This window comes from Ambystoma mexicanum, chromosome 6p, assembly GCF_040938575.1.
Source record: "Ambystoma mexicanum isolate Mex_15411 chromosome 6p, UKY_AmexF1_1, whole genome shotgun sequence".
Classification (NCBI taxonomy): domain Eukaryota; kingdom Metazoa; phylum Chordata; class Amphibia; order Caudata; family Ambystomatidae; genus Ambystoma; species Ambystoma mexicanum.
Window position 1 is genome coordinate 1083303283 of NC_090935.1, and position 27491 is coordinate 1083330773.

The 27491-nt window shown below is 43.9% G+C and overlaps 1 protein-coding gene across 1 annotated transcript in view; it reads right to left on the minus strand.

The window, feature by feature from the left end:
• LRRC2 (leucine rich repeat containing 2) overlaps positions 1 to 24793 on the minus strand; it is a 1026596-nt gene extending 1001803 nt beyond the window's left edge. The window contains exon 1 of the mRNA XM_069625672.1: positions 24636 to 24793. The gene's annotated coding sequence lies outside the window, so the exon portion shown is untranslated. The remainder of the gene's footprint in view (positions 1 to 24635) is intronic.
• Positions 24794 to 27491: the final 2698 nt, after the last annotated feature.

Genomic DNA, 27491 nt, shown 5'->3' on the forward strand with positions numbered 1-27491 from the left:
ATGGATGGAGTGAGAGTCAATGAGGGTGAGGTAGAATTCCCTTTTTGCTCTATCAAGAGAGGACTTGAGAGAGCTCATGCCAGAGAGGTAAAGTTGCAGGTCCTCATGCGAGTGGTTACTCCTCCTTTTATGCAGCAGCCAATGCATGTCTGTGCGGAGAGACCAATGTTGAGGACTGTCAGACAGGCATAGTATCAAGAGATGACACAGACAACGTTTTATATTTTAAAAAATCTACTTTATTTAAGGTCAGGATGGTGTGCCTAGTTTGCCCTACCTCTAATTTGGGATTTCCCTCAACAGATGCAACCAAGGAAAGTCTAAGTCCGTAAGTCCAAAACAGACGTCTGTCTGTGTCAAAACCTATGCTTGCCCTCACATCTAACTAAACAGAAGGTAGGGATATTCTTGTTCAACAAAAATATTGTTCAAAAATAACAATGTAAAAACTGAGTTCTTCTCTGGCTCCCTTCTTCATTTTCAAAGCATATTAGTTCACAAAGTTCACCACGGTTTCTCAGGGCTCCCTTCCTCAAGCTTTAAAGCACTCTGATTCACAAAGGTTAATGGGCTTCTCAGGATTGCCTTCCCCTCGCACAGAGCCCACTGGATTCACAAAGTTCAACAGATTTCTCAGGGCTCCTTTCCCGGAGCTCTAAATACATTCTGGCTAACAATGTTCAGAGGGCTTCTCAGGGTTCCCTTCCCCAAGCTTTCAGTACTTGGATTCACAAGGTTCAACAACTGTTCTCCAGTATTCAACAGAGCGGTGGGTTCTCCTTCCCAAAGCTCAAGGCACTTTGAATAGTTCACAATATTCAACAGCAGATTTCTTATTATGTTGATTACTTTCATTGTTGATTGGGACCCTCTGGTCTAGTCACAGTGAATAGACTGCACGGTCCACTCATTACAGTTCACGCAACCATATGCTGTTAGCTTCCCAAACTTCCTTCATTATGTTTTGCCCACACTTCATTTTGCTCACACTTCATTCTGCTCCTTTTTCCTGTTGCACATAATTCGTCATTGAAACTTGCAAGGGATTGCCCATTGTTCAGAGAGCTCCCACGGCTTCTGCCCTTAGGCACTTCTGGGTCACTTTTCCACACAGGGGAACAAGCCCTCTGAAGCCACCAGTAAGGGATTGCCTGTCCACGCGGCTTCCTCTTCATTCTGCTGCCGGCTCTCCGGAGACTCAATTCTCTCGCTACGTGCCCGCAAGGCAACTTCTCTCTGCTTCACCATAGCATCTTGGTGTTCCGATTTCTTCCGCTCCATGAAATCTCGGCTTGGCATACTTTCTGTTCCTCTCCCAACGTGCTCTCTTTTGCTCTCTGGGCTCCCTCCTCATATACACCTTCCAGTCAATAATAGGTTACAGGTGTCAGACTCAATTACCTGACTTTGCCTGACCCTATTAATGGGACGTGTTTGGTTTGAGTAATGGTATTCCTCTATAGCCCTCTTCCTTTTGTCAGTACTATACTGGTGTTTCCTAGGGGATTTCTGCATTACTCTTTGAGGCTTCTTCCTCGTCCCAGTGCTTGATGTAAATTCAGAGGGTAGGACAGGACATTAATGGTATATCCTATAAAGGCTGAGGAAGAAAAGGGTAAATCCGTGTTGGAAAAGGGGGGATACCATGTCTCGCCTTCAGGCATCCTCTCCCCAATCCCCAAGGACCCTCCACTCAGGTGATCCTCCCTCGCTTGTCCACCCCAGGGTTGGGATCCAAAAGCGATGGCCCTTCCCTGGCCACCTGAACAGAAGATCCCTGGGTAGTGGATGTGAGAGTACCTTCAGGTTTCTCACAGGACGCAGAAACATAAGGGTGAAAGGTTGCAGTGGGAATTGAGAGCAGAAGGAGTCATATACTAGATATTGGAAGCTGGAGAAGGCAGTGTTAGTGGATAAGGCATCGGGTGTGAAGGGGGAGAATGAGAACTGGAGGTCAGAGAGAAAGGGAGGATTGGCAATGCCTATACATTTCCTTTAAGTAATAGGTGAGGCAAGTGGTAAGGAGAGGTCAGAAGGTGGAAAGGAGATGATGGAGTAAACAAATGAGTGATCAGATAGGAATGATGTGACCTAAGTATTAGTGGCTGAGAGGAAGATGCAAATGAATAAAAGATCCAAATACGTATCCCAAGTGTTGGTAGGTTACGTATAAAGTAGAGTGCGTGGTCAATTAATAAAAGACTGACGTTCAGATTTCTGAGAAGTGATGGGAGAGAAGGTTAAAGTCACTAAGAGAATGGGGTGATGTTTAGTTGAAAGAGAATCAAGCAGGTGCCCAAGTTCATAAAAGAAGGGTCTAGTGGGACCAGGACAGTGATCAATGGAGATGATGTACCTCACCAAGTGAGGTGGAGCAATAGTAGAGATGGTCAATTCAAAAGAGGTAGGAGAGGACATGACATTGGAGATTTATTAATTGTTGAGGCAGGAAGAGAGTAGATGTCCAATGCCTCCCCTCTGACAGACAGACGAAGAGAGTGAATGAAGGGTGAGTGTGTCAGATGAAGAAATCCAGTTTTCAATGATAACAAGAAAATCAAGGTAGTCAGTGATAAGGGAAGTTTTATTGAATACACAGTGTGCATTCCAGAGTGCAATGATCAGTTGATGCTGTACTGAAGAGTAGAGAAGTTGAGTCTCAGAGGATGAGGGGTGAGATGGATAGGTGAAAGGGAGGTGTGGTTTGCTAGTCGGCTTTCTTTGTTGGGAGTAGGTGAAAGAGAGATGGAGCAATGGGAGTTTCGAGGCGTGGGTTTTATGATAGGGATAGGAAAGGAGGAAGTTGTAGCATGATTGGAGAAAGCAAAGGGAGAGGGGAATAGGAGGAGCAACAGTAGCAGCAGGGGCGAATGTATTATAGGTGAGTACCACAGTGTTGAGTGACAGCATAATAATTAGTAAGCTAATGCTACTCACAGGTGCAGGAGGGAGAAAGGTGTTGTAATGTTGTATTGTCTTGCCACTGGCCTGGATGCTTGCTGTAGAATGTTGGTGCATGAATGCAGCTCAGGAGAATGTTGGGTGGATCTGTGTGTGAATGTTCTGTGAGTGTCAGTTGGGGACCTGAGCTGGGTTGAATGGATGGCCGGTGGGTCTGCTCCTTTGTGAGTGATGTTTATACCTTCCCATGTCCCTGTCAATGTCCACGCATGTTGTTACTATAACAAGAGTAACTGGAGCAAGGATCTTGGAAAATGTTATTGAGTTTAGTGATGACCTATGTATGTAATGTATTTCTAAGTGAACGTTATAGATATCCTGTAATAGTGCTGGGCCATTGTCTTGTGACGTTTGTCTGGTGTTGTGGCCCTAATTGTGAAGTGTCTCATCCCGACCATGACTCATGTATTTCTGTTCATGGCCGAAGTACAGGGTAATCTAAAGTGTCATATTTATGTGATGTGTTCAAAGTTGTAGGTATTTGCCAGTATATGTGATGGAATTCACACTCACTTATGAGGTACATATGTGATATGTACACTCAAGTTTGAGGTACAGTGGTGGCCAACCGGGTAAGGGTTGCGCCTGACAGTTATAATAATATTTATTGGGGTAGTATTTGTCAAAGTTAATGGTCAATCATCATTAAGGTTGCTATGGTGTGAGTATAGTGGAATATTTAGTGGAACTTTACAAGTAAAGTAATATCAACCAATTGGGGTTGAACTGGCCAGCGGTTGTAATTACAATGTATATAGAGTGCACTCTAGTTAATAGGTTTAAGTTATTAGAATGTTAACTATTGTTTCCCTACAGGTCAAAGTTAAGTTGTTCAATGCATTAGTGCTACCAGGAGCACATCATTTGTTACATGTCGTTTCTGTGTGTGATTCTGGTTTGGATGATATTGGTGATAAGTAACGTGTGAGTATGTTCCCCTTTTCTGGTTGCAGTTCGATAGTTGGTTGTGGTGGTTTTATTTTTTTTTCTTTCTGTGTGTTGGTGATTCTGTGGGATGTATGAGGGAGTCAAGTGGGAGCGATTTGTATTTGGATGTGATGTGAGGGTGTAAGAGGAAGAGGAGTGATCTAAGTAGCCCTCTGCAATTGTTGACCTGTCATGGCAACACCTCTTGTTGTGTGTTAGTTGGTTGGACTTGGACTATGCTTCCCCAGGGTGTCATGTTTGTGGTGACACCGGGTCCGTGGTGGGGCAAATGCGTGATCCCCCCCTGTTTTGTCCCCACCTGAATGTATGATTGGTTTCCTTGGCTGTGTATGGTTGGTGCCAGAGTGTGGCAGGCTCTGTGTTTGGATGTGGCAGGTCCAAATGGAAGGTGATTGTTTGGTTAGATGTTTTGGTGATGGGGAGATGTTGTGGTGAGTCTGTAGTGAGTCTGTTATGGAAGGGAGATGTTGAGTGTGATGAGTCTGGTATGAAAGGGAGATGTTGTAATGTTGTATTGTCTTGCCACTGGCCTGAATGCTTCCTGTAGAATGTTGGTGCATGAATGCAGCTCAGGAGAACGTTGGGTGGATCTGTGTGTGAATGTTCTGTGAGTGTCAGTTGGGGGCCTGAGCTGGGTTGAATGGATGGCCGGTGGGTCTGCTCCTTTGTGAGTGATGTTTATACCTTCCCATGTCCCTGTCAATGTCCACGCATGCTGTAACTATAAGAAGAGTAACTGGAGCAATGTACAGATTCTACATATGTAAAATAAAGCCTTGCCTGGAAATAACTTAAGCTGGTCTGTGTGTCCGGTGTGACTAATAAGAGACATCTCTACAAAAGGTAACAGCAAACTCTCATAGGTGGAGAGGGTAAGAGACTGGTCAATTCCTGGTCTTTGCCCTTAACTGGGATGCTGGATGCCCAAAGAGTTTAGATGTGATGTCACATGCTCTCATCACCTAATCACCTGTGGTCGGACTCTCTGATTTTCTCCCTGGTGTTACTATGATGAGGTGATTTCTTCCGGATTGGTGTTCCCAGAGGAGTCTCTTGTGGCCTTTTGCTGAAGATTGGGCTGACTTAAGATGGCCGCAGGAAGTGATGTCACCAAGCCAATATGGCTGCATTAAGTGATGACACCAAACCAAGATGGCCACAAGAAGAGATGTCACTGAATCAAGATGGCCAGATGAAAAGACATAACGGACAGAGATGAATCCACAAAATGGAAGTGGCTTCACACGTTCTCGTCACCTGATCGCCTAGTCAATCAGTGATTGGCCACTCGGATTTTGTCCCTGTTGTTGCTGGGATGAGGCAATTTCTTCCAGAATGGAATATATCGTTTGTCTTCCCTTTCTCTTGGGAGTGAGTTGCTGGTCTGTATGGAACTAGTGCAGGAGAAGGCTATGAAAGAACCAAAGGCTGAATGGAAGGGTTGTAAGGGTCTGGAAGCTGAAAGCATACAAAATGATATAACGTATGAGAACTTCACTTTGTCATGCTACCTTACTAAGCCTGCATGTTGATCTGTGTGTGGCATTTCTACATTTTGAAGATGGGCACCTTACTTTGTTGGAGGGTTTGAGGCATGGCACTTAAGCTCTGTTACCTTTTGACCACAAATGTAGGATGAAATGGAAGGACTGATGGACAGCAGCCTTCCAGGTAGCCTGCTTATTTGTGTTTTTGTTACCACAGTTCATACTAATCCCTTGTTATTTGTGTTGTACAATAAATACCTTTAAAATGTCACAACTTGGCTTTGAGTCACCTAACTGATCTCCTAGCCATGACTGAGTGTGCAGATATGTGGTAGAGTAGTAGCTGGACTTGGCAGATTCTAAGGCAGCAGTGAAGACAGAGAGAAGGCAATTGGGAGAGCAATATTTGCACCGGCAGCAGAGGTGTAATCAAATGGTTTTCTTCATCTGCCAGATGAATAGGTGGATCCAAGGGAGAGGTGGGGATGGAAGAGTGCATTGGTATGTGTCATGTAGTGGTGGTTGAAGGAAGTGGGCTGGGCATAGTGGAAGTCAGTAGAGGCCTATCATTAACTGAAAGTCCTCTACTGCTATTTCACATATCACACATATTCCCTTCATGTCACTAGTCATATCTGCCAGGTCACATCTTAAACCTGTATGGAACAGGAGGATGACTCCTCTTGTTTAGCAGCAAGATAGTGCAAGGGTATTATTTATATTTAGTGTATACTACTTATTATTTATAACCCTGGAATGTGGCTACACAAAACACTATAGCACCCATGTTGTTTACCCTGCTACGTTCCAAGCCTACCAGCAACGCACAGAGTATCAACAGCCAATTTCCCATGAATGTCCAGGTTGATATATGGGCTAACAACTTTTATAGAGTGATATTCACTATAAACTATCGAGAGCAGCGTGGGCTATAGAAACTTTATGGACTCCACCCTTAGGTGATATCAGGTGTCATGGGCATTTAAATCGTGTTAGAAACCCTCATTGTGCCCAGGCCTTTAACATGGTCTTCGGGGCCCATCTCATCAGATGTGACCCTTGGTTAATAAAGCTTAACTATAATCCATGGAATGTTCTGTAAGCCTTTTCATTGGACAATTATGGGCTCTATGTAAAGTTAGAAACTGCAGATTGTTCATAATGCCAAATTCCAAGCCTACTGCATCACTACGAGCAAGAATTTGGGTTTACCAATATGACATTCACTAAATATATCTATGTTTGGAAACGGTTCACAGATGATGTGATTATGGTATGGTCAGGTACGGTGGAATGCTTACTGGATTTTGTCAGTTATCTAAACAGCAACAATTGGGGAATTGAATTTACATACTCATATAGTACCAGTTGTATTAATTTTCTAGATCTAACAATAACTAGGTCTGATCAAGGCTTTGAAACTAGTACATTTTGCAAATCTACATCAGTTAATGCAGTCCTCCATGCAGACAGCTGCCATAATAAGGCGGTTATCACAAACATCCCTAAGGGCGATTTTATAAGGGCAAGAAGGAACTACTCTAAAATGGAGGCTTTTGAACAAGAATGTGATATTATAAGTAACAGATTTCTAGCAAGAAGTTATGACCAACACACCATAACAAAAGCGCTACAGACAGTGAAGAGGATGAAGAGAGTTGCTTTGTTAACTCCGAAATCACACACTAAGACAAACCATAGCAACAAACTAAGATTTATCACACGGTACAATGCAGACAGCTCTCACTTTTATTCTATTGTAAAACGACATTGGCACTTACTCCATTTGGACAGAGATATCTGTACATGGTTAGACCCATCCTCGAATATTATCTATACTAAAGCCAGCACTTTGAAAAATGTATTGTGCCCTTCATTTATGTCCAATCCATTATCTAGCCCAACTTGGCTACATATGGCCCAAAATAATGGTTTTTATAAATGTGGGAAATGTACAATCTGTGTCCATGCCCTAGAGACAAAAAAAGTGGATTTTGGTGAACTGGGCAGCCATCATGTTAATTCATTCATGAACTGTAATTTGAAGTTCTGTGTCTATTTATTATTTGCCTTTGTGGAAGCCATTACATAGGCAGTACAATTTGTCCCGTCAAGATAAGAATGCGTTAGCATTTGTCAACCATATCTAGTCAAGATGCCAAATATCCTCTGGCAACACATTGGCAAAAATGCCATCAAATGGATGACAAAAACTAATCAAATTTGTGGGTATAGCTAAATTTTCCCTACCCCAGAAAGGGGGCAATCTTGTACTTAAGCTAAGACAATTAGAAGCTCGTCTTATTTGTTGTTACAGTACGGTGCTCCATGGACTCAACACAGATCATGAGCTGTCTGTATTCCTATGAGTTGAAAGCTATGGTAATTGTAAAATTAGTTTGAATACACCAAATAAGCTATAGTAACTGACTAAGCATTGTATAACTTAATGTTGCTTTTAATTTTAATCTGGCCGGGAGGTAGACACATGATGGACTTCCTAGGGCCACACAAAAGCCAACCTGACAAGTAATAGTCTTGTCCACCTTGCACATTATCAATGTCCAAAAATTAATACAGCAGAATAGGTGTGTTCCATGGGTTCAAATGCCCCGGCCTTTATATATATATATTTTTCTTTTCTTTCACAACTTCACTAGAGTGAATTTAAGAAGACTGTCCCTTTTTGGGCTACAGATATGCCTTCTAAGTTTTGCAATTACCCCATTCAGTCTAAATATCAATTCTACATCATAATTTCGACCATGTTAAATTCAAAAATATATTGTTTAAATTATTCCTTCTTCCATACAAATTGTAGTAATAAGTAGAATATTCCAAATTTTGTATGCTTTAAGTGTGAAATAGCTCATGTAGAATGGCTCCGGAATGCATTAAGAGCCAGGCCGCCACATCCAATATGGTTGACCCGTGCATACGCACTACAAGCACAGCCGCGACGTGCTTGCCTCTGAAGAAGACATATAATGCTAGCGAGCAGACGCTGCGGCTGGCGCTTACAACACAGATCGAGCCGGAAACGCGGGTGATTGAGGGTCTTTTGCGAGAGAAGCTTATGGTCCAATAGAGGTTCAATTGGGACCTGAACCGTTACACGTGTGCAATAGGACGGCCTAATGCGGGAATTGGGAACTAATGGAGTGCACTTATTTTTGCAGCCACCTATATATGAAAATTGTCTGCATCACGCAACTGCGAGATATATAGGTATGTGCAAATCAACTAATACTCATTAGGTTATATGAATTGAGATGGTCCACATTAACTTGGTGCTGACATTAAAATCATTTATTTACAGTGGAGAAGAACTTTTGCAAATCGGTAATTGGGGTACATGACCCCTACTAAATTGGTAAGCAGTAATCTTACTACTCACAGTTATCTTAATTTATAAACCAATCAACATAATGACATTGAGTCACCTATAATCACGGGGATACAAATGTATTTTTCTTCCCTCTCAGTGTCAGTGGTAATCACCGACCCAAAAGGTACACTTACCATTATACTTTACAATTGGCTTTCGTGTGTCTCTGAGTGAGCTGACATGTTGAACTGCCCTTGCCATTTCCTAACAGAGATTTTTGTTTTGTATCTTTTTTCTTTATTTTATGGTTCTTTGACAATTCCATGCTTTGCTATGACTCTACTTGCAACTCAATGGATGATGGATATCCTTTTTCTTGTGTTACTTTAAATGATAATATGGATGGTTTTGAATATTTTCGTGCCACAACTCAATGATGTTATAATGGTTGATATAATTAATGCTAAACTATTATTACCTCACCTGTACCTTCTGGTTGGCTTGTGATGTAATGTGCTAATGCACAAAAAAGGATGTTAATGTAATCTGCAGCTTCAGAGGAAGAGCTTGAAGCTCGAAACACATGTTAGGCTGCGTTGGAATCAATTAAATATATGCAGCTTTTGCAGTGATTTCCTTTTGATGTGTGCATAGTGTGGAAGCAAACCTTCTTTCTGAACTACAATTGTGACTGTGGCTTGCTAGGCAGGCAAACCACTTTGTGCCTCCACCCGCAGCCAACCAACCTCTAATTCACCCGTACAAGCGCTGTTGTCCCAACCTGTCTCCTTCTGCCTAAAATTCGTCACTACTGCCAGGACTGGACACACTTGCATCCATTTCCCCATGACCGCCTGGTGGATTTTTGTAAATTCCAAAAGCGGAGCAAGTATTGCCCCCACGAATTAGAAAATGCTAACCTGCCTGTTATATAGGATCAAAAAAGGCATTACTTGCATCCTCCATTAATGCCTTTTGACTCTTTCTTTCACATGAAAAAGCAATTCAGGTTATAATAGCTCTATATACTCTACCCTCAGGCTGTACCTGGCATTATGGGCCCATAAACCTTGTTAAATGCCCTCGCTGTCCTCATGTGGCATCATTTTATTTAAGGGCCATAATACTCGGTACGACCCTGAGACCAGCTCTATGATACTTAATCAGCACTTGGATTCCATTATGGACCTCCTCTCAACCAATCAGAAAACTCGGAATGGAATCTCTAGTATAAAGCACATTCCAAACTTCTAACTTGAGCAGCAGCCTGTCAAAAAGCACAGAAACAATTGTCTTCAGCTGTGTAAAGGCAGAGAGGAACATGTGCAGTTCAGTTGCCCAAACTAGCAACCTGTTATCTGTGTGTTCTCTCCCAACCCCCTAATAAGAATGTTTTTCTTTTTAGTTACACAGCTGCATGTGTTCATACCTTTATAGACTTGAGAAGGGGTAAATAACGCTTGAGATAAAGACCCTTCCACAAATTAAAGCCCTCAGCTTTGCCTTAGGCAATAACTCAGGGGCGGGTCATTATCGACCCCTCCCTCAGTGTATAAGGCTTTATTAACACCCAAGAGGTTGTCTCATGTAGAGGCACAGCCTTATCTCTGTTTAGCAATACCTACACTATTTTTCTCTGTTTTGTGCTATTTGAGCCATTTTCAGGCCATTAAAATATCATTATCACCATCTCCATTTTCTAAGTGACATGCTTGTTTTATAGTCTGGTACAGAATTGGGGTGAATGTTGGGTTTAATGGCAGCCACAGGATCAAATGAACTGAAAGATAAATTTAAGCCTAACGTGTGCAGAAAAGATTTATGGAAATATTTGATTCTCCAATAAAAAGGCAAGCAGTTTATTCTCAACTACAAAAACATGAAAGTGCTGTGTTCAAGCAGGCCATGGAAATGTGAGCCTACAATGCAATGCATTAAAACACACCGAGGTGACTGTCAAATTAAAAGGGGAGCATTTCATTCTACACTGATACACATCAAAAGGCTGTATACACTGAAAATCAAGAATACAACATGGGCATTCCAAGCAAGTTAAAACCACAGGCCTGCTTTTCAACAAGTGACGGGTGCTAAAGTGTAACCTTGTTGACATCGGATTAGCAACGCATAAAGGGTGTCATTTGCCAACCCAGAAGCAGTTAACATGGAAAGACATGCATATGCAGCTAAGAACAATATACACATTGGGAAACAGATCTCCATGGCCAGAGTCCAGTGAATATATATGAGGATATAAATATGAACATTGCCGGCATGATGCAAGATATTAAAAGGCCTTGCGAGAAGAGTAAATCCGGCAGATTGGAAAGCAAGTATTTCTGTTATTCAGAGCACAGAAGGCTTGTGTTAGTGTAAAGACTCTTTCTCTGAAAGTTAAAAACAGTGACCCTCCCCATCACATGCTCTGATGGGGCTCTCCATCTGAAAATCAATTGGTTTGCAGTGTCAGCACCAGAGAGAATAGGGCTATTCATGCATGACAGAGTAATTTACTGGTGCACTGGGTCAACAGAAAGACTGACATTAAATGGATTGACCTCTTAAAAATAAATGTATTGAAATTAGATGTGTGGTCAGCTCAGAGATACTGATCAAAGGCTTGTTCCCTGGGGGCATGGGCGGGAGGGCAAATTTACGAGCGTGGAAATTTGGCCATCTGCTATGCTGTTCAAGATAAACATACCCTGGGCCTCATCTTTGACCATACAAGAATGCTAATGGACTTCATGGCAGGAACACTAACAAAGGAAGCTGGTGGCAAGACCACTAATTAAGGCTTGAAGAGATGTAATGTGAAAATTGAAGTAAGCATGTGATTATTTTGCCATCGAGTTGTATTAAGTATCATATGTTGCTGGTTCTTTCAGGTACCTTATCTCGTAGAAAGATAACCTAGAGATCATGGGAAGACTAATGGACAGACCTTTATTGTGACTTGAGAGAGTAGATAGCTTAATAAATTAGATGTCTGTATAAAAATGTATATGTTGAGAACTTGTATACGTTTTTAGTAAAACACTAAAAGAACACTTGCACGTGCAACATTGTGTGGAGATGGGACATGTTTCATTGGAATAGGCATGGGCAGACCATTTTAGTCATGTACATATTATTAAGTTTAATTGTAAATCCGCAATAGTTGCCATGTAGGAACTTTGAAAATGCAAACATTAAAATGTCTAATATGTAAATGCATCTGGGTGGACTGATCCCCTCCAAATTTGGCCTTAGTAAACTGAGCAACAAATCAGAGGAAAGAGACCAGCCCCTGGATAAGGCGATGGAGAATAGCTGACCAGTGAAAATGTATGGCCAATAAGCTGACATGTGATAATTTGTGTGAGTGTTATTATGGGTTTATACGGTGTTGCATAATAGTAAAGGGAGATCTCAGTGGGAAATGAAGGACTGGGAGGGCTGCCTAAAAATCATTGGGGTAGAACTTCTGAAAAACTGCTGTAGAACTACCTTGCCTGGGACACCAGGAAACAGAGACATATGCTGGGACCTTTTCAAGGCAAGCCATAAAGAGGGGTGAATGCTGGTGGCTATCCATGACTGAAGTTCCTGACCAGATCCCTGTGTTCCCCAAGAGAGGGTCCAGAAATGCAGATGTCTTACCTAAGCACCAAATCCAGAGATTGCTATGTACGTTATCTTGCCCAACCAAACCTGATTTTGTGCAGATCTGTTTGAGCATATAACTTATCCTTAATTAATGGATGGGGGTATGGAAGTAGACCCTTAGCATTTTACAAAATAAAAATTCAAGTAATTCCCATATAGCTAAATGGCACAGGGAGAAACGTGTAGTGTGCCCTACAAGGATGATCAGCACCTACCTTGGCACTACTGACTTGTACAAGAGGCCCCATTTACAGGTAGCCACTATACATTTAAAAAACAAATGCCACCTGAAGATCAATGTTGTTATTCGCCATAATTAAATATGCTTTCCTTACTTTTCAGTTGTACCATGAAAAATAAAAATTATACTAGCTAGCAGGGCAGCTCCTATGATATATCAAGCTATTTCCCAATTCTCTAAGCGCCTCCCTTCATAACCTGCCAAAACTCCAATTCTACAATATCTCATCTCACCATATAGCACCAACACGAACATCCTTGCAAATAAATGTGTAGTCTATAGCCTATAATATGTATAATGCATGCTATGTGTCTTTAACTTGTAACAACTATCCTCAACCATTATATATCGATTACTATAAGAATCCATGTTTTCCATTTGTATTGTGTTTTACACAAAAAATACACATGGAAATACATTAGATTCCTTTTAGTATTTACTTGTAAAAAAAAGTATTAAAAAAGCAGACATTCAGATCGCTTGCTTTTGACAAACTGAGGTTTGTTAGTATTAAATGAGGTTTGTCAAACTGAGGTTTGAGTATTAATGCTACCTTATCATAAGGTTTAGGGGAAATTCAGACTTAGAGTTGTTCAGCCATAAACTCACAGATGGTAGGTTCATGGGAATTTGCAACAAAGCTGTTGTTCCTTTCATGATTGACAGGTGTGTTATTGCAACAGCCTGTTATCAGTAGGGTAAAGTTGACTTGTCTCACGACTCTAAGATTCCAGTTCATGTTACGGTTAATGAGTGAACAATACAATAGCCGGATTCTTCCTCACAAAGATAGAAAGAGACGTCTACATTGCTAAGAAGGCTTGGGCACCACCAGCCATTTATCCCAGTAGTGACTGGTACACACAAGTATAGATAGGGCTGCACGTAAATATATGAGTAATGGGATCATGTGGGAAATAGTAGCAGTTCAATGGTCCATATGATTCATAGAGGATGGAGAGGATGTTGTCTTATCTTGTGCCTGGTTGCTTCTTCTAGTGTGACAAGCATAAATGATGTGAATGAGATGAATTCATGATTGAATGAACTGTTTAAGATTGTGGGTATGTGCTAGTTTTAGAGGATAGCTATTACATGGAATGTGCAATCTCCAAATAATGACTATGTGATACATTCACATTTTACTACTCTTGCAAATTGCAAATATTACATCTATTTGTATTACAGAACAGTAGGTGCTCTTTAAAATATGTAATCCACCTTTTGTAACATTTTCTTCCCCAAAAGTGCACCACATGTTCATGGTAAACCTGGTTCTAAACATTTTTAGTCAGGTCTTTCAAGCACAAGCTTTTGTGGGGGGAAGAATATCCGATGGAAGCAGGTGAGTGCTACACAGGGCAAGCCGACCCCAGATGCCCCCCCACAAAGTATTTTCTGTGCCCCCAGGCCCCTGTACCCTCTTTGCGTCCCCCTCTCCCCGCTCCTTCCTGGATCACCCTGCTCCCGCCTCCCATCCCGCCCCCCTTTCCCCATTGGCTAACTTGGCCCGTGGTCTCGGGTCTAGCGACCCGCGGTAGCCTCCCTGCTTCCTTTACCATCAGGAAGCAGGTGAGTGCTACGCAGGGAAAGCCGACTCCAGATGCCCCCCCACAAAGTATTTTCTGTGCCCCCAGGCTCCTGTACCCTCTTTGCGTCCCCCACTCCCCGCTCCTTCCTGGATCACCCTGCTCCCGCCTCCCATCCCGCCCCCCGTTCCCCATTGGCTAACTTGGCCCATGGTCTCGGGTCTAGCGACCAGCGGTAGCCTCCCTGCTTCCTTTACCATCAGGAAGCAGGTGAGTGCTACGCAGGGCAAGCCGACCCCAGATGCCCCCCCACAAAGTATTTTCTGTGCCCCAGGCCCCTGTACCCTCTTTGCGTCCCCCTCTCCCCGCTCCTTCCTGGATCACCCTGCTCCCGCCTCCCATCCCGCCCCCCGTTCCCCATTGGCTAACTTGGCCCGTGGTCTCGGGTCTAGCGACCCGCGGTAGCCTCCCTGCTTCCTTTACCATCAGGAAGCAGGTGAGTGCTACGCAGGGCAAGCCGACCCCAGATGCCCCCCCACAAAGTATTTTCTGTGCCCCCAGGCCCCTGTACCCTCTTTGCGTCCCCCTCTCCCCGCTCCTTCCTGGATCACCCTGCTCCCGCCTCCCATCCCGCCCCCCGTTCCCCATTGGCTAACTTGGCCCGTGGTCTCGGGTCTAGCGACCCGCGGTAGCCTCCCTGCTTCCTTTACCATCAGGAAGCAGGTGAGTGCTACGCAGGGCAAGCTGACCCCAGATGCCCCCCCACAAAGTATTTTCTGTGCACCCAGGCCCCTGTACCCTCTTTGCGCCCCCCTCTCTCCGCTCCTTCCCGGCCATTTCCATCCTGGCCCAGGTAAGCGTGTGTGGTTGTGTTGCCCCTGCCCCCCCATGCCACCAATTTGGGGCTAGGAGACCCTTGCTGCCTCCCTTCTGCACGGCAGCTTTCCTCCCTTAGTGCCGCCCCCTTTGTCCTCCCCTGGCCCTGATTCGTCCACCTCCCCTTTATCCCTGACTTTCCCAGGGCAGCCCTCTGCCCGGCAGCCCCTGTGGCGAAGGGCCCCAAGGCAAAGGGCGGCTCCTACAGAGGCGGCTCCAGGACGTGTCAGCAGGTGTCCGCAGGGGACGCCAAGGAAGCCAACAAATGCCAACAAAAACCGTGAGTGTGGCATGGGTGGGGAGTAGAGCAATCACTCTACTCCAGAAAACCCCTGCCACTCTATCTTACCTACCAATAACAGAGTGCCATAATACTAGCATGTCCACTCTTGGATGGAATTGTGAATGTTAGCATGTCCACTCTTATTTGGAATTGTGAATGTTAGCATGTCCACTCTTGGATGGAATTGTGAATGTTAGCATGTCCACTCTTAAATGAAATTGTGAATATTGGCCTGCGTCGCATCTGGATGGAATTGTGAATGTTAGCATGTCCACTCTTAAATGAAATTGTGAATATTGGCCTGCGTTGCATCTGGATGGAATTGTGAATGTTAGCATGTCCACTCTTAAATGAAATTGTGAATATTGGCCTGCGTCGCATCTGGATGGAATTGTGAATGTTAGCATGTCCACTCTTAGTTGGAATTGTGAATGTTAGCATGTCCACTCTTGGATGAAATTGTGAATGTTAGCATGTCCACTCTTGGATGGAATTGTGAATGTTAGCATGTCCACTCTTGGATGGAATTGTGAATATTGGCCGGCGTCGCATCTGGATGGAATTGTGAATGTTGGCATGTCCACTCTTGGATGAAATTGTGAATGTTAGCATGTCCACTCTTGGATGGAATTGTGAATATTGGCCTGCGTCGCATCTAGATGCAATTGTGAATGTTAGCATGTCCACTCTTGGATGGAATTGTGAATGTTAGCATGTCCACTCTTGGATGGAATTGTGAATGTTAGCATGTCTACTCTTAGTTGGAATTGTGAATGTTAGCATGTCCACTCTTAGATGGAATTGTGAATGTTAGCATGTCCACTCTTAGATGGAATTGTGAATGTTAGCATGTCCACTCTGAGATGAAATAGTCAATGTTAGCATCTCCAGTCTTGGATGGAATTGTGAATGTTAGCATGTGAAAGTTGCATTTAGAAAGTGCGCCCTACAGCCTCTCTGTGAATTTAGAAATGTGCCCAATAGCCTCTCTGTGAAAGTTGCATTTAGAAGTGTGCCCAATAGCCTCTGTGAGAGTTGCATTTAGAAGTGTGCCCAATAGCCTCTCTGGAAAATTGATTTTAATAGTGCGCCCAATAGCCTCTCTGGTAAATAGAATCTAGAAGTGTTCCCAATAGCCTGCCCATTCCTACATTTCAATGGCCCGCAGTATAACGTCAACTAATGATTGCTAGCATACGCCACACTTAGATGGAATCTCTAACAACCTCTCTATGAAAATTGAATCTAGAACTGTTCCCAAGCGCATTTAGAAGTACGCCGGATAGCCCTCTGAGAAAGATACATTAGACTTGTTTGCATTTAGAAGCTGCCCCAATTAGCCTCTCTATGAAAGTTGAATTTAGAATTGTCCCCACCTGCATTAGAATTGTTCCCACCTGCATTTAGAAGTGTACTCAGTTGCATTTAGAGGCTGCGCCCGATAGCCTCTCTGTGAAAGTTGAATTTAGATCTGTTACCACCCGCATTAGAACTGTTCCCACCTCCATTTAGAAGTGTACCCAACTGCAGTTGGAGGTTGCGCCGGATAGCCCCTCTGAGAAAGTTGAATTAGAATTGTTCCCTCTTGCATGTAGAAGTGTACCCAACGGCATTTAGAAGTGTACCCAATTGCATTTAGAAGCTGCACCCAATAGCCTCTCTGTGAAAGCTGAATTTAGAACTGTTCCCACTTGCATTTAGAAGTGTACCCAGTTGCACCTGAAAGTTGCACCCAATAGCCTCCCTGAGAAATTTGAATTTAGAATTGTCCCCACCTGCTTTAGAATTGGACCCAATTGCATTTAGAAGCTGCGCCCAATTAGCCTCTCTGTGAAAGTTGAATTTAGATTGGTTCCCACTTGCATCAGAATTGTTCCCACCTGCATTTAGAAGTGTACCCAGTTGCACCTGAAAGTTTGCACCCAATAGCCTCTCTGTGAAAGTTGATTTTAGAATTGTTCCCACCTGCATTAGAAGTATACCCAATCTTATTTAGAAGTTACACCCAATAGCCTCTCTGAGAAAGTTGAATTAAGAACTGTTCCCACTCGCAACTAGAACTGTACCCCGCACCCTCTCTGAGAAAGTTGCATTAGAATTGCTCCCTCTTGCAATTAGAAGTGTATCCAACGGCATTTTAGGAGTGTACCCAATTGCATTTAGAAGCTGCACCCAATAGCTTATCTGAAAATTGAATTTAGAACTGTTCCCACCTGCATTTAGAAGTGTACCCAGTTACACTTGAAAGTTGCACCCAATAGCCTCTCTGAGAAAGTTGAATTAAGAACTGTTCCTACCTGCATCTAGAACTGTACCCTGCACCCTCTCTGAGAAAGTTGAATTTAGAATTGTTCCCACCACATTTAGAAGTGTACCCAATTGCATTTAGAAATTGCACCCAATAGCCTCTCTGAGAAAGTTGAATTTAGGACTGTTCCCACCTGCATTTAGAAGTATACCCAACTACATTTGAAGTTGCGCCCATTAGCCTATCTGAAAAGTTGCTCAACTCAGTAGTATACCCAACTGCATTAAGAAAGTGTACCCAATTGCATTTAGAACCGTACCAAGTTGCACTTAGAAGTATACCCAATTGCTTAGAAGCACCAATTAGTCCTTGACTAGTTGAGCCCAGAAGTGTACCTATAAGTGTGAGTCACCGACCCTAGAACTACAATCAGAAAACCCTCCCAAAGCAACCCAAAGCTCACACCAATCATGAGCGCACCAACTCCACCAGTGCCCATCAGAAACCCAAGACCACTCATCTCCTGAACCCCACTGCCGACCCGCCAGCACTGCCCATGCCCGCTCCCCCCACTACCACACCCCACCCTGCAATCACCCACCCCCGCATTGCCATCATACCCCTGCCACCTTCCCCCCCCCCTCTGACCCGCCTACCCTCTCTCACACCAATCGCAGCAAAGAAAGCGTGCGGACCGGACAAGTGTGCGGACTGGACAAGGGTGTGAACTAGACGATGATAATGACTGGACGAATGTGTGGAGCGGACGAGTATGAGGAACGGACGAATATGTGCAACGGACGATACTTAATATGCTTTGGAATGAAGGAAACACTTGAAAACATACATCATACCACACCCCATGCTTGCTCTCCCCCTTACACCACCACTCATCTAGAACACAGAGATACTATGACACCATTCGGTATAACTGTTCTCATATCTACATTCTCCCGCTTACTCCACATCACTCTAAGTAATCATTGCTGGTTTCACACCCCCCAGCCAGGCGTTCTCCTCAGGCCTAACGCAGCCACACTCGTTCTGGGTAAAACCGACCAGAGCGGACACATACTCCTGACCCCTCAACCACCACACCTACAGCTAAGAAGCAGCTACCACTCGATTTCCGCACCAGCTGCACACATACCTGGTGCGCACACGCACTTTTGGACTCCCTCTACTCTCTCTACTGACCTGAACTTCGGTTCCCAAGGGCGTTCAACCTACCAGCGCCTTCAGACCATGCCAATGGTATATAAGGCGCTATATAAATGCAAAATAACATAACATAACATGTTTGAATGAGATGCACCCTTGTTTTATTTTGAACTCCAGGACTGTGATTTTGTTATCTGATGTTGTTTTGTGATGGCAGAGAGGGGCGTTTCTTAAGTCAGGTCATCTGGTCTGTTAATCATCATTTTATCCTTAAACAAAAGCAGATTTTGCAGCATTATCCATTGCCAACTGCAGTTTCTTTTCCCTGCAACATTTATTCAACTACCCTCTGGAAGGGTAGATCAGGGGCAATGTGTTTGTCTCAGAAGAAAAGCAGCACAGAACAACGTTATAAAAGAGTAATTAATTAGTTGAGCGCTTTGTCTGTTGATTCGTCTCCCTGATGTGGCTTCCCCTTCTACAGTCTACCAAGAATTTGCTTCTCCTTGTGCTTTGTCTAGATCACCTCTGTAGTTTTTTTTGTTTCCCCCGTTGGACTCACTTTTACATGCGCATTGTTGAAACTCCACAGTGTCTGTCTCCCAATGCAGCCTATGTGTGCCATGTTGTGATCTCAACTAGCATCTCTGCATGCTCATTCCAAAACTCCAGCTGCAATCTACAGTTATTCAGTCTGTCACTCTCTTTCCACAGCAGCCTCATTTTTGCACTGCCATTCCCTTTTCGGGTACAGTGTACATATCCCTGTAATGATTTCTGAGCTGTCAGTTCCAAGCACCCATATAGTTTGGAAGAAAGAGGATTACAGAGAAACTAGCTGAACGTGCTATTTATCCCCACTTTTCACAAATGTTCAGAAAAAGAAGTCCTGGGTTGCGCCCTCTCAGGGGTGAGATGATCTGCAGTTCTAGGATTTTTATAAGGAATTCATCGGTTCGCAGTGACGTGGTGGACCGGCACGGCTTTCTCGCAAGTCCCAGGTAAGCCCCCATTTTTTTCTGTGTACATTATTCCATGAATCGGGTTCTAAGTGTTTTCTGAAAAGCTATTAATCAATCTTTGACAGTAGGGTGCAAAACCAAAGTAGAAAGCTACAAGGTGATAAGAGGAAGGTGGCAGTGTGAGAGCGCCAGCAAAAGGCAGCCTGTAATGTGAGCACTGAGCATTTCCAACATGGTGTAGCTGCTTGGCGGAGCCCCCAGAGCCACAGATCCCATTTCAGCTGAAAAGACTGAAAGGCCTGTATGCCGTGTGGGGTGCAAATTCAGCCCCAGAGTGACAGAAATTAAAAGGCCATGCAAGGCCTCTATTGTGAGAGTAAAGCTGGCTGATGGGTAAAACCCATTGAAACATGCAGGCCCCTTAACATTGTTTTCCAACATGGGGACCAGCGAATGAACAACAATAGGCCTCCCTCAACTTTATCCAAAATGCAAAGGCACTCAGCTGAAGGAGAGTGTGCCTTAGAGCTGAAAACTGCTGAATATTCCCAATGCACTGGAAAAGACATGTGTTGCTGCAAATCTTGACTCCATAGACTGGGAAAAAGAAACAATTAGGCTGGGAAAGATAGATAGCAGCATATTACATTGACGTTATTCAATACAAGACTGTGATCTGGAAATTTAAGTGAAGCAAGGTGACATTTCATTGACCCAAATAAAAACACTTACTGTCCAACAAAGAAACTGCCATTAAATGGAAAAACTTATTTGGAGTTTTAAAATGGGCATTGGTTTCCCATGTTATACTGTGGCCTATGTGTGAACAATACAGAAGAGATTCATGTCTTTTCAACTATTACATTAAAGAAATACCTTAGACGTGGACAAAAGGCCCAGATGCAATGTAAAATATTACATGTAAACATATCTTTTTGATTTAAAATGCTATTTTTCTCAGAATTCTACATATAGCCTGCTGCTGAAGCTTCCCCCACTGAACTGCCAGGCTGTGTATCTGGATTTATGACATCATAGACCTTTGGATGAGACCCACCAGGAAAACAGGGCTGTTTCAGTTAAATACAAAGAAATACAACCGTTTTTAGATCAAAATTGTGGAAGAGTCAGATAAGCCAGCCAACAGAACTGACCTTTCAGGACTGTCATGGCCCAATAAACTGCCTCTCAGAGAATCCTAATGGAACTTCAAAGATTGTGTATAGACAGATGAAATAGATAAGCAGATGTACATGTCATGTGAGTTTGGAGAAAATGAAACTGTAAGGGGGTGATCTGAATGTGAAACTGTAGGCTTCTGTATTAATGTTTTGCTATTCAAATACCATGGGACACCTTTTCATTAACAATAGGAGAACCGTGCGTCATAATGAGCTCATTCAGGCCTCATTTCGAAGATCACTAAAAGCATGTCAGTCCTATGGAAATATTCACAATATGCATTGTGTGTAATTTGAGTTAGAGATGAAAATGTGTTTGTGACACTCTTATAAATCAGAGAAATCCAAAACTTGGTGGGCTGATACAAAGTAAACTTAATGTGTGTTTTGTAAAGTTTGATGTTAATAACTATTTCAGCTCATGAATAAACCACGTAAAATGATGGCTCCCCCCACAAAGGTTGTGCCGTGATCAAATTAGTGTCCCGAGATCCATTGAAAATCTAAGAATCCAAAAAGATATTCTTTGTTGTTGTAATCAGAAAATTGCAGAAAGTTGTCGTATTGTGACTCTCTGAGAAAACAAACACGTAACTTAAAGGTAATTTTGAAATGATGCATTTCTCTCCTCCCCTCATTATCCATAATCCAAACCTCCTAACCCCCTTGCCCTCTTGGCTGGCAGGGGCTGGATAGGTGGGAGGGGAAGGAAAATGAATGTCCAATCCAAAGCATGGGAATATTCATAATGTGGATGTGTCATGAGTACTATATTACAGCAGTATCCTATCTACAAAGGGGGAACCAAGGAAAACCAGTGGAAAGAAGGAAGACCAAAAGGGAGAGAGCCAAACTCAGTGAGAGAGAGACAAAAAGACAGAAGGACAAAAGGACAGAGAGAGAAAAGGAAACCCCTAGACACTTGCTGGGGACTTTTTCTTGCAAAACTGGGAGCCCTGAGAGAGGCCTCTGGTTGGTGGGACCTTGCTGTGAATAGAGGCCTTAGGTGAGAACTGCCTACCTGTTACCAATAGAGGGTCCTAATTCTGGCTGGCCTGCTCAGCTAAGAACAGAGATCTCCTAAGTAAGTGGATATTTCCCAAAACTATCCATTGTGTGTGGAACTACTTGCCTTAATCCTTTCCATTTTATTGTGAGGGGGTGAAACTGTGTAAACCCTTAGCATATTTAATTACAATGAATTCAATTAATTCTCCTATAGAAAAGATTACAGGATGATTTTTCTTAAGATTCAAAATGAACAAATCTCATTCCCAGTGTGTTATAGCCACCATAGCTGATAAAATAATTGGGTGACTATTTTCCTGTAAACCCGATTTCCCTATAGAAGAGGGGTGGCCTTGATTCCAAAATAACAATCCCCAAAACCCTGGATTTCCTTTGAATGTAGTGTGTTCCTAAACACATGTTCCCCTTTAGTCCAAAACCAGAACCCCAAAGGCCTGAATTACATTTGAATGTGTGTTACAGGGGTGAGGTGCTGAGAGAAAAGAGCATTGTGATGAATACACCTATGACTGTGTGTTTTTAAAGTTTCCCTTTGTGATGATGTGCAGAGATCCCACCTTTGCTCTGATTTGAAATTCAATCTGTGTTGTTGTTGCAATTAAAAGTTTATAAAGAAATGCATGTCAGTCTGTACATGCAAGTCAATTCTGTGATTATTGTGCTGTGCCACGGAGTTGGTGGCTGGTGAAGCTATTATCAATTGTGTACATTTAAATACAAATATATTATTATTTCTATACACCGACCTGGTTCCTAAAAAAGCACAACTGTCTCTCTATAAATCAAAACCTGTGCAACACTTGCACACTTGTGAATAGAATAACTACCCAATTGTGCTTTCTTCTAAGACAATTCCTCTGCAACACACATCCACCCCCTTTTTTACAAACTCTCTGGTTTATATCTATACTTTTCATCCCTGATTCACACATGCACAAAGAAGGGTTTGCTTTTAATGTGAACACATTTTTGTATCAGCTGGGAAGACGAGGTCAATTGTCTAAAGTGGAGAATGGGCTAAAATGCCGGCTTCAACTCAATTCTGAAGTGTGTGATCCTGTGAAAATAGTCTCATCTCACCGTGCCATCTCTGCCAAAATTAGAACTCCAGATGGGAGCTTTGTGTTGTGGGAGGTGGGCCGGCAGGTTGGAAGGTATGGATCGTTTGCTGGCTCAATGTTGTGATGTCATCTTTCACTTCGTTCCACCCAGGAGTGAGGAATGTTCGGTTTCCCCACGTTCCAGTTCCCCCCCCCCTCTCCGATCCTCTCTTTCCCATAGATAAGGAGATGTTGTGATGTCATCTTTCACTTCGTTCCACCCGGAGTGAGGAATGTTCGGTTTCCCCACGTTCCACCAGGAACGCAACCTCACTCTCCCAACCGCCCTCCTCACCTCCGGGGGCCGTATAATAAAGCTCCTTCCCCAGACTTATTTGGCCTCAGTATCTTTTGTTACACTCAGCTCATTTTTGGCTTTTAAGGCAAAGCCATGCCTGTCCCCCTGCCTCCTGATTCGTATCTGACTCGTCTCTATTTGTACATTTTCTGGCTCACACAGCTCTATTTATTGTCCAGCACTGCTGGCCTGGTGGTACACCAGCTCGCCTGCAGCCCAGCATCTTGCCTGGAGTTCCACCAGCACACCAGCTATTCTTACCTGCTGCTGGCTTTTGAATTACCAGTGAGGTGCTAGCCCTGAGCAATCTGAGCTCTGCCTCCAAGAAACATCAGGCATTGCCCCTTTTGTTATCCTGAATGAATGACTGGAATCCTAGTGGTATTTCTTTTGATGGATGTGAGCACTTCTTTCCTTGATCAACGTATTTTCATTTCCCTGACTTATGCTGCTTTTATCGAAATGTACTGCTCTGCATACCTTTACAGTGTGAGGAACCCTATTCAATAATCAAAATAATAACCACTCTGCATTTTTTTCCAACTCCAAGCTGTTGCATAATTGCTGCGTTCCAGAAAAACCTGCATTACAAAGCAGAGCTTGTGCCTATATTGTTTCAAATGAGAAGGTGTTCATGATAAAACAATAAGTAGCAAGGCGTCCACACGTGCTGATAAAAAAAGGGGATTCACTTACTAGGACCCAGCTCTACAATTTAATTTGAAAGGTTGTCATAATAGGCTGTTTTGAACGGTTGGTGAAAAGGTTGCCGGATAAAGTGTGGATAGATTAGAACCTGCCATTCCTGTCTGCACAGTTCTCCAATAAATGTCCTAGAACGTAAAGGCAATAGCAAAACGTGGGGCTCTTGGTAGACTTTGACTGCTTTTTCGGCGAATCCTAAACGCATAACTAAAATGTATCCCTTCCAAGCAAGACAACATGAAACACTGGCCCTGTGAGTACCCTCGGCCCTAAGTCCACCCCCATTGTACTCGGCTGCATAGATGTGTCTAGGTTGTTCCCTGGAGGGCCGTAGCTCCATAACTCTTTTCTAATTCCAGTCTGCCTTTTTGGCAGATAAAAATGTATTCCTGTCGTCCCTCGGACCCTTTATCGAAAATCATTCGCACGCCAGGATATGGCTTTGACACGTAATAGCCGGGATGATTTACACCGAAGCTCAGGTAAACAAGAAAGGGAACACGAAACACGATAACATTTTTGGACTAACGCAGCGCCGACCGTTGGCTATGAAAAGAGAGCGCATCTGTGCTGTTCTGTGACAGAAATGACAGTCCCCCCCGTCCCCAAAAGTAGCGTGAAATGTTCTTCAAACCCAAGCTACCGCTCACCGACAGTTATTAGGCAGCAAGAGACGTCAGCACTCCGGGGGCTCGGTGCGTTGCACCCTACGGTTTCTCGTCAGCCCTGATGTTGTTTACAGCAGTCGCCGTTTGCCGTGGCTCGCGGTGAGCAGGACCGGTTTAAATCCTGCTGCGTGACTGGCCTTTCAGATGTACTAATAGGCTATATTTGTAGGCTGATAACATGATCTGTGGTGGCCCGTGTGCCAGAGGACTGGGTATGATAAAAGAGCTGCGCCCTGGGAAGCAGAATGCGCGATGGGCCTGCCCGGTTAATGAGATGGCACCGTTCCTGCGTTGGGAAACGGCGAATGCTAACCGTGTCTTTTTCACACTGGATCAACAGATCATTTTCTTATACAGCACCCGCTTGAATTCATGCCTGTGAGAGAAACACATAGCCCCCTGGCCTCTAAGGCTCCCATACACACTTAAAGAAAGGCGCCGCATTCAGAGCTACACAACATGCCATTCATTTCCCCATTCAACTGTGCAACATTGTGTGCAGCAACATACAGAAGAGGTACACTGTTGCCAGGAGTATGGAAACGTATTCTAAGTTGGGGCTGGCTGGAACAAATGCAAAAACGTGCTTCGCCACAACACAAGCAAAATACATATTGGATAAACAGCACATACGTTAAAATTATGCATTTGATTATATCAAATACCCACTGGATTTCAAAGCAAGAATATCATACAGACAGCCATCATGATATGTATATCTAGCTACTATTGACAGATATATTCAGTGAAAAAAAATTCTACACTTTAGTTAAGAGACAGTTAGCTGAAATAATTCAGTGCAACAAAATCCATTCTGCAAGTGCTGGAAGTGAAGCAACCCCAACTCTCAGTCCCCCATTGATGTCTTACGTAATGTCCTCTGTGATGTCATTGGAATGTCTTCTCTGATGTCATCAGTGTGCTCATGAGGGGTATAATGGTGTGACTCCGAGACAAGGTCACAAAGCTTCCAACACTTACTGAATTTCATGGGTCTTCTGCGTTTAATTGTTTCAATTTAACAATCTCTTCACTAAAGTTTTTCACTTACCTTCAAGGTTTTTGTTATATCTCTCTACACCTGTGCGACTAAATGAAGGCCCCACCCCATGGCGGACCATAGCACTGTGGCCAGTATGCAACAATTAGTGCATATGACCGTGTCCATCTGGGCCATTGGCCATGGCGGACATGGCCACCACACCACCGGCCATGCCCAGTGACCACAATTGCAACAATTTATGTAAAAGATTATGGCCCACAAAGGCCATGGCCATTTTTTGTGTGGGTTTACCCTTCTTTCATTCCTAGGAGATTTTCGCGAGAACCCTGCGTGTGATTCAGTTCCTGTGAAAACAATTCTTGCAGGAACATAACTTCTTCTGGATCTTGCGAAAAGAAAACAATGCCATAAAATAAGAGAAACTCTTCCCAGGCCCTTCCCAAATTCATATAAACACACCTCCTAATTTTTTATCTCGCCCACATCCACCCTAAAAGCAAACTGCCCGCTGCTCCTCTCTTAATATCTGTCTGCATTGACGGTGCTGTCGGAAGCGGCTGTTACTTGCAACCCTGTTTGAGTGTCAGTGCAGCATCATGGCGGACTTCTGATGCGGAGGTCCTTTTTCGAATCACCGTAATCCTCGACAGAGCTGGGTCGCAGTGAGGCGTGTTTCTGGTGCTGATGCATGCTGGTGTATGGTGCGGAAAGCCATGGGGGAAGAGGAGCTAGCATCCCGTACAACCTGAGCGGCTCAGGTTGAATCGAATCAAAGTGCTGACCCTCAGGTGCCGGAGAAAAAGAAAAAAGGTACCACGGGTTGGGAGTGTGGTAGCGGGCAAGATGAGGCGAGGCCAACTCACGTTGAAAAGGAGCTGGCCTGCCCGCCCGTCCACCTACGGGAGAAGGGAGAAGGGAAGAAGGGAAGAAGGGAAGAAGGAAAGGGAAGCTTTGGATCGGATTGGAAGTCCAAGAAGCATTAACCAATAAGCGGTTGCAGTGCCAACCGCAAGTGAGCCACCAAAAGCAATTAAAACGTCAAAATCACCAAAAATAATAAAAGTGATTAAAAGCTGGCAAGTGGGAGACTGTTAGGGGCTTTTCTCCCCCTTTGATCCCACATCTAGACGTGACTTTGCTGTGATAGTAGCTGGACTGTTCAAGCTCTGAATATTCAAATCAGGAAAGGCTACCCGCTGGGTTCAGCTATAACAGATTTGTCATTGGGGCAGAAAAAACTTGTGGGGCAAAGCGGTAGAGTCATCAGCAGAGTCGACTGCAGCCCTTGGTAGTCCATGGCTGCGGCAGCGCGGGCCGCTGGGGATGAAGAAGGACGCCTTCTGAGAAGTGCCCGCTCACGGAACATGGAAAAAGCCCTCTTGGAACTGGAGTCCATAAGGAGGGGAGACCCCCATCTTGTCGGCCGTCAGATAAGAGAGGACGTCCAACTCTTCCCAAAACCATGGCAACCCTTACCCCAGCTTCAAGCCTCACAAGTCCTATCTACCCGAAAAACCACCAGGATTTCCCGAACCTGGCCAAACACATCGAAAAGAGGCAGCCGCCCCCATCTGCACCCCTGAAACATTATCTTCCTCAGAACCCCCCCATTGAAACATTGAAAGAACGCACAATCCATTCAGCAAACTTTGGACTTAATGGAGGGGGAGGGGGAGCGGGTTGGGGAGGAGGCGGAAGGCTCTGTCGAGAAACTCTGTGCTTTAATGGACCCTACACAGTCACTCACAGATCAATCATCGAATGCCCGTAAGGAGCCCACTGTGGCTATTTAACTGTTCAGAATAGACAATGAGGAACAGGCAAACGAGGGCGAT